The sequence below is a fragment of the Oryx dammah genome, unplaced genomic scaffold (genome assembly GCF_014754425.2).
Source record: "Oryx dammah isolate SB20612 unplaced genomic scaffold, SCBI_Odam_1.1 HiC_scaffold_1, whole genome shotgun sequence".
In the NCBI taxonomy this organism is placed as follows: Eukaryota; Metazoa; Chordata; class Mammalia; order Artiodactyla; family Bovidae; genus Oryx; species Oryx dammah.
In genome coordinates, this window is record NW_024070185.1 from 45,137,791 (window position 1) to 45,144,812 (window position 7,022).

Below are 7,022 nucleotides of genomic sequence, written 5' to 3' on the forward strand. Positions count from 1 at the left end.
ATTGATTGATTTGCGGATGTTGAAGAATCCTTGCATCCCTGGGATAAAGCCCACTTGGTCATGGTGTACAATCTTTTTAATGTGTTGTTGGATTCTGATTGCTAGAATTTTGTTGAGGATTTTTGCATCTATGTTCATCAGTGATATTGGCTAACATCACTCATTATTAGAGAAATGCAAATCAAAACCACAATGAGGTACCACTTCACACCAGTCAGAATGTCTGCGATCCAAAAATCAGCAAGCAATAAATGCTGGAGAGGGTGTGGAGAGAAGGGAACCCTCCTACACTGTTGGTGGGAATGCAAACTAGTACAGCCACTACGGAGAACAGTGTGGAGATTCCTTAAAAAATTGCAAATAGAAATGCCTTATGACCCAGCAATCCCACTGCTGGGCATACACACCAAGGAAACCAGAATTGAAAGAGACACATGTACCCCAATGTTCATTGCAGCACTGTTTATAATAGCCAGGACATGGAAACAACCTAGATGTCCATCAGCAGATGAATGGATAAGAAAGCTGTGGTACATATACACAATGAAGTATTACTCAGCCATTAAAAAGAATACATTTGAATCAGTTCTGATGAGATGGATGAAACTGGAGCCGATTATACAGAGTGAAGTGAGCCAGAAAGAAAAACACCAGTACAGTATACTAACACATATATATGGAATTTAGGAAGATGGCAATGATGACCCTGTATGCAGGACAGCAAAAAAAGACACAGATGTGTATAGTGGACTTTTGGACTCAGAGGGAGAGGGAGAGGGTGTGATGATTTGGGAGAATGGCATTGAAACATGTATAATATCATGTAAGAATCGAAATGCCAGTCTATGTCTGATGCAGGATATGACACGCTTGGGGCTGACGTGCAGGGATGACCCAGAGAGATGTTGTGGGGAGGGGGGTGGGAGGGGGGTTCATGTTTGGGAATGCATGTACACCTGTGGTGGATTCATGTCAGTCTATGCCAAAACCAATACAGAATTGTAAAGTAAAAATTAAAAATAAATAAATTAAAAAAAAAGGCTATATTATGACTTTTGCTGGCTCTTTCCTTCATAAAAAATACTAAAGGATACACTTTATAACTATATTTGTACAAAGATGAATATATTAATATTATATAACAAAAACATTTTCCTGGACTTAAAAGTTCTTTTTTCATCTCCAATTTTAAAAGAAATTAAGACATCTTAATGGGTTCCTCAAAGTATTATGGGCCTTAGGCATTGTACCTGCTCTAATAGGTAAGTTGGCCATAGAGATAGGTACTACATAGGAGGGAATCACTGCACAAAACCCACACAATGGAATTGAGAGGCATAACATGGCATTCAGTCTGAGGTGCTAAGACGGTGGGTCACAGGGTCACTCCTTTCCTTCATGTTATGGGAACTGAAGAAACAAAAGGAGACCCACTATGGCAAGACTGGCAAATCTCTATCATCGATTCTTTGTGAACTCTACTTGTTCAGAAGAGTTTCCTTAAACTGAAATACTGTATCTGTTTTTATATGTTCAGTGTAAATACACACAGGTACAATAGCTGGAAAAGGAGATTCTTAGTTTCCCACCTATGCATATGAATATAAACAGCCCCATTGGTCATACTCAAGTTCCATAGCTTAAATTTACATCACCAACCTTTACTATATACAGTTCTTTCAATTTGTGGTTCTATTATTTAGCCACAGTGAACTGTCTGTTTAGAGATAAGAAATGAACTGTATTGATCCTTACTTGACAAACTAGGGGTAAGAAACTGTGGGTGAGGCCCAAGATGACTTGGGCATCATACCAAATTTGACCTTTGTAGCCATGTTGACCATATTGCCCAAGACTGATGATTTGTCTTGAAAGATAAATTAGTAAAAGGAAATTTTCTGTACAGTCTAAAGATGTTCAACTCCAGAACAACAGTATTTTATTTTTCTATTAAAAGTGTGTTTATTCAAAGATAAATTGCCCCTTTATGGCTCAGGAGCAAAGGTAAATGGATCCCAGAGATACAGAAGGTCTATATGAGAATTTAATACATCATAAATGTGGCATTTCAAGTTAGTACAGAAAGATGGATTATTTAATAACTGTTATTAGGTCAGCTGACTAGCCATTTGTGACAAAATAAACTGAATCTCCATCCTACTGTTTGTACTACTTGGCCTGTAAGATCATAGTTTCTGGACCAGGGATCCAAAGGCATTCCCCTGCAGTAAAAGTGTGGAGTCTTAAGCATTGGACCACCAGGGAAGTCCTTATCCCACTCTTTATATCAAAATAAAGTTAAAGTGGATTCACTCAGTCATGTCTGACTCTTTGCTACCCCATGGACTGTAGCCTACCAGGCTCCTCCGTCCATAGTATTCTCCAGGCAAGAGTAATGGAGTGGGTTGCCATTTCCTTCTCCAGGGGATCTTCCTGACCCAGGGATCAAACCCAGGTCTTCCACATTGCAGGCAGACGCTTTACCATCCGAGCCACCAGGGAAGCCCCATATCAAAATAAATTCTACATATTTAAAAAATAAACATGAAAAGATTAAAATACTTGAAGAAAACACAGTAGATATTATTTACAATCTTGGAGTGGAAAGGACCTTTCTAAGCATGTCACAAACCCAGAATTAGAACATTCCAATAAATATAACCACATTAAAATTAAAGAATTTCTGCACCAAAAATTGAAAACAAGGCATCAAAAGAAAACCTTAGAAAATTATGCAATAACATAATGAAGGGCTACTCTTCCTGATATAAAATCAGCTCTCACAAATCAATAAGAAAAGATAAACAAATAGAAATACAAAGGACGATAATGGCCAACTCCTAGAAGAAAAACAAGTGACCAATAGATTGGTGAAAAGGTGTTCAAGTTCTGTATTAATTAAAGAAATACAAAAGATTAAAATATTTTACACCTATTAGATTGGCTAAAACAAAACTTGATAATAAACTACATTATTAAAAATGTAAGAAAACAGGTATTTTAATTATACAGCATTACTGTATAAGTATAAACAATATTTGTAAATGCTTGCTTAGCTAATAAGTTTTGACCCTAAAATTCCATTCCTGGGAATTTATCACACAGAAATACTTGTCATTGATACTTATTGTAAAATAGTCATACAATTCAGATATTTTTTCATTGTACAAGTGTACAAAGATATGTACATATTCAGTGTAGCATTGTTTATAATAATGATTTGGTAACCAAAATGACTCTCAAATGGGAACTGGTTAAATAATTTATAGTATACCAAAAATGGAACATTTTAAATCATTAAAACAAAGGAGGGGAAAAAAAAACAAAAAACAAAGGAGGGCGCCCATTAATTCTTTCAAGGGAAATTGTCTGCAACAAAGTTGCAAAATAGTATGTTTAGAATGATCCCATTATTATTTTTTAAGTGTTAGATATTTATAAAAATTTGGAGTAACATACACCAAAGTATAGTAGAGTTAGTCACTCTATCATAAATACCTATAGCACTTGAAATGTTTATAACAAGGATTTATTATTCTTATATTCAGAACAAGTAGTTTAGAAAAGAAACAAGCAAAAAAATTACCATTAGGAAATTTTGATAGAGTTTTAGTTTTTCTAAAAGATGCTTTTTCCTCCTCAGCCCCAACTCATCATCAGATGTCTTATAGCACTGAAGCACCAAGCAAGAGAATTTCTGGTCAAACTGTTTTTATATACTCGACTTCTGATGGCTCTTATTTATTTTTATTTATTTATTTATTATTTTACTTTACAATTCTGTATTGGTTTTGCCATACATTGACATGAATCCACCACGGGTGTACATGCATTCCCAAACATGGACCCCCCTCCCACCCCCTTCCTCACAACATCTCTCTGGGTCATCCCCGTGTACCAGCCCCAAGCATGCCGTATCCTGCATCAGACATAGACTGGCGATTCGATTCTTACATGATATTATACATGTTTCAATGCCATTCTCCCAAATCATCTCACCCTCTCCCTCTCCCTCTGAGTCCAAAAGTCCGCTATACACATCTGTGTCTTTTTTGCTGTCCTGCATACAGGGTCATCATTTGCCATCTTTCTAAATTCCATATATATGTGTTAGTATACTGTATTGGTGTTTTTCTTTCTGGCTCACTTCACTCTGTATAATCGGCTCCAGTTTCATCCATCTCATCAGAACTGATTCAAATGTATTCTTTTTAACAGCTGAGTAATACTTCATTGTGTATATGTACCACAGCTTTCTTATCCATTCATCTGCTGATGGACATCTAGGTTGTTTCCATGTCCTGGCTATTATAAACAGTGCTGCGATGAACATTGGGGTACATGTGTCTCTTTCTATTCTGGTTTCCTCTGTGTGTATGCCCAGCAGTGGGATTGCTGGGTCATAAGGCAGTTCTATTTGCAATTTTTAAAGGAATCTCCACACTGTTCTCCATAGTGGCTATACTAGTTTGCATTCCCACCAACAGTGTAGGAGGGTTCCCTTTTCTCCACACCCTCTCCAGCATTTATTGCTTGCAGATTTTTGGATCGCAGACATTCTGACTGGTGTGAAGTGGTACCTCATTGTGGTTTTGATTTGCATTTTTCTAATAATGAGTGATGTTGAGCATCTTTTCATGTGTTTGTTAGCCATCCGTATGTCTTCTTTGGAGAAATGTCTATTTAGTTCTTTGGCCCATTTTTTGATTGGGTTGTTTATTTTTCTGGAATTGAGCTGCATAAGTTGCTTGTATATTTTTGAGATTAGTTGTTTGTCAGTTGCTTTGTTTGCTATTATTTTCTCCCATTCGGAAGGCTGTCTTTTCACTTTGCTTATATTTTCCTTTGTTGTGCAGAAGCTTTTAATTTTAATTAGGTCCCATTTGTTTATTTTTGCTTTTATTTCCAGAATTCTGGGAGGTGGATCATAGAGGATCCTGCTGTGGTTTATGTCGGAGAGTGTTTTGCCTATGTTCTCCTCTAGGAGTTTTATAGTTTCTGGTCTTACATCTTATTAATAGTTCTAGAAGAAATTGGCAAAACCATCGTCACTGGCTCAAAAGTTTGTATTGAATTTCATTAAACTCAGAAACCTGGAAATCTATAATAAGCACATACTGTGATATTTCCCTGCTGCCCCAGACATAACAGTGATTGTTTATGAGTCCTATTATATATTATAAAATATAAGCTAATACATTCTTCTCAAAGAAAATGTGACCCCATGGACTGTAGCCCACCAGGCTCCTACGACCATGGAATTCTCCAGGCAAGAATACTGGAGCGGGCAGCCACTCCTTTCTCCAGGGAGTCTTCCCAACCCAGGGATCAAAGCCTCGTCTCTTGCACACCCTGCGTCGGCAGGCAGATTCTTCACCGTCTGAGCCACCACGGAAACCCAGTATATTCTTCTTATAGGGAATGCGGTAAATACAAGAATTGAAAGAGCAAAATTTGTTACAGCTTCTCCACTCAAAGCTACTATAGTTAGCATCTACTTTTTAAAATAATTTTTCCCCAGTCTTCTTTTTTACAGGTATGTGATCATATTGTATAAACAATTCTGCATCTTACTTTCTTCACTTAGCACATTTTGTCACATTATTTTAAAAGTTCTTTTGTAAACATTTATATAGCTATATGATATTTTACTATTTATCTAGTAATTCCCTATACAGCTTGACATTTAAGTTTTTTCAAATTTTCATTAATATAAATAATACTTATTGAACAGTTTTATATATAAGGCTTTTTCTTTTGTTCACGATTTCTCTTAAGGGTGATTCCTAGAAGTAGGATATCTGTATTCAAGGATGTCAGGATTCCTTATACAAATGACAAAATTTATTATTCTTATTTACACTCCCAACAATAAAGAGAGAGGATGCACCTTTTATTATATTCTTGCAAACATCTGATGTTATTACTAAAAACAAACGAAACCAAAAACCTTTGCTAATTTGATAGGTATTGAAGTCTTATTTTAATCTGCATTTCTTAGCCACAAAGACATTATTTTTCTGCTTTATCTGTTAACTACCTTTTTGTCTTTTGTGAGTGTGTGTGTGTGCTTGTGGATTTATGTACTGTCTGTTTATATTCTTTACCCATTCATCTACTGGGCTTTTAATGTTTTTCTTATCAAATTTCAGGAATTCTTATATCAAGTGTGTTTATATTTTTTTAAATAACCCTAAGCTTACAAAAAAGTTGCAAATAGAGTGTAAAGAGCAACATTCATTTTTGACATTCTTGCAAGTATTACTTTTCCATTGTTTATCTTTCCATAGTTAGGATTTTGTTTTTCGATTTAAAATTTGAATTTACTGGGTATTTTGGAGGGGGTTGGTCAATTCTTTTTCTAATTGAAAGATAGTTAATTTACAACACTAGTTTTCAGTTCAGTTCGGTCACTCAGTCATGTCTGACTCTTTGTGACCCCATGAACCGCAGCATGCCAGGCCTCCCTCTCCATCACCAACTCCTGGAGTCCACCCAAATGCATGTCCTTCGATCGATGATGCCATTCAACCATCTCATCCTCTGTCATCCCCTTCTCCTCCTACCCTCGGTCTTTCCCAGCATCAGGGTCTTTTCCAGTGAGTTAGCTCTTCGCATCAGGTGGCCAAAGTATTGTAGTTTCAGCTTCAACATCAGTCCCTCCAATGAACACCCAGGACTGATCTCCTTAGGATGGACTGGTTGGATCTCCTTGCAGTCCAGGGGACTCTCAAGAGTCTTCTCCAACACCACAGTTCAAAAGCATCAATTTTTCAGCACTCAGCTTTCTTCACAGTCCAACTCTCACATCCATACATGACCACAGGAAAAACCATAGCCTTGACTAGACGGACCTTTGTTGGCCAAGTAATGTCTCTGCTTTTGAATATGCTATCTAGGTTGGTCATAACTTTCCTTCCAAGGAGTAAGTGTCTTTTAATTTCATGGCTGCAGTCACCATCTGCAGTGATTTTGGAGCCCCCCAAAATAAAGTCAGCCACTGTTTCCCCATCTATTTGCCA

At 36.8% G+C, this 7,022-nt stretch overlaps 1 long non-coding RNA gene across 1 annotated transcript; it reads right to left on the reverse strand.

Annotated features, from left to right (window-relative positions):
* Positions 1-1,942: 1,942 nt before the first annotated feature.
* LOC120870571 lies at positions 1,943-6,428 on the reverse strand. Its single transcript, XR_005722814.1, has 2 exons — positions 5,009-6,428; positions 1,943-3,734 (listed from the first exon to the last, which is right to left on the reverse strand). It is a non-coding gene; the product is annotated as an uncharacterized LOC120870571 (long non-coding RNA).
* Between the last annotated feature and the right edge of the window lie 594 nt (positions 6,429-7,022).